Raw genomic sequence first — 615 nt, forward strand, 5'->3', positions numbered from 1 at the left:
TGTTTTAATCCAACACACTTAGATAGAAAAATATTCCAAAACTTCTCAACTGTTTCCTCTATATTGTTGAAAATGATCTTTGTAGAATGTAAAGCCTCTTTAACTTGTAAAATATATCATTATACTTTGCTTTGAGTAATGTGCAAGTTAATGTCCCTCCCATCTCAATCATAACAATCCCTCAGCCAACTGTAAAAGATCCTTTAATGATTATTTTCTCTGCTTAATGCCTTTTTTCATCTGGAGTTAGACAACTGGAGCTGGAGTGCCTTGCCTATGCACTATCATTTGAGGAAGTTCACATAGTACTAACCAATAAATTAAAAGTGCAATGCAATAAAAATAACATTTCAAATTCAAAAAGGCTAATCTCATGAAAAACTTAAGCTGTTCTAAATTTTCACTATATATAAAACTGTACAATTAACAAGGAACTCAATATGCTAATGGCTTTAAAATATTCATTTTAGGCTTATAGTTTCCAGTTTGTACATCTTTTGGAGAGCTTCAAGATATAAACACCACAACAATTCATGTAAAATGGTATTTTTTAGTTTGCTAAGTGATTTGGATACCCAAGTCATTTTGAAAAGAATTTCTTAGTATGATAATTAG

The sequence above is a fragment of the Propithecus coquereli genome, unplaced genomic scaffold (genome assembly GCF_000956105.1).
Source record: "Propithecus coquereli isolate 6110/MARCELLA unplaced genomic scaffold, Pcoq_1.0 Scaffold106, whole genome shotgun sequence".
Taxonomy (NCBI): domain Eukaryota; kingdom Metazoa; phylum Chordata; class Mammalia; order Primates; family Indriidae; genus Propithecus; species Propithecus coquereli.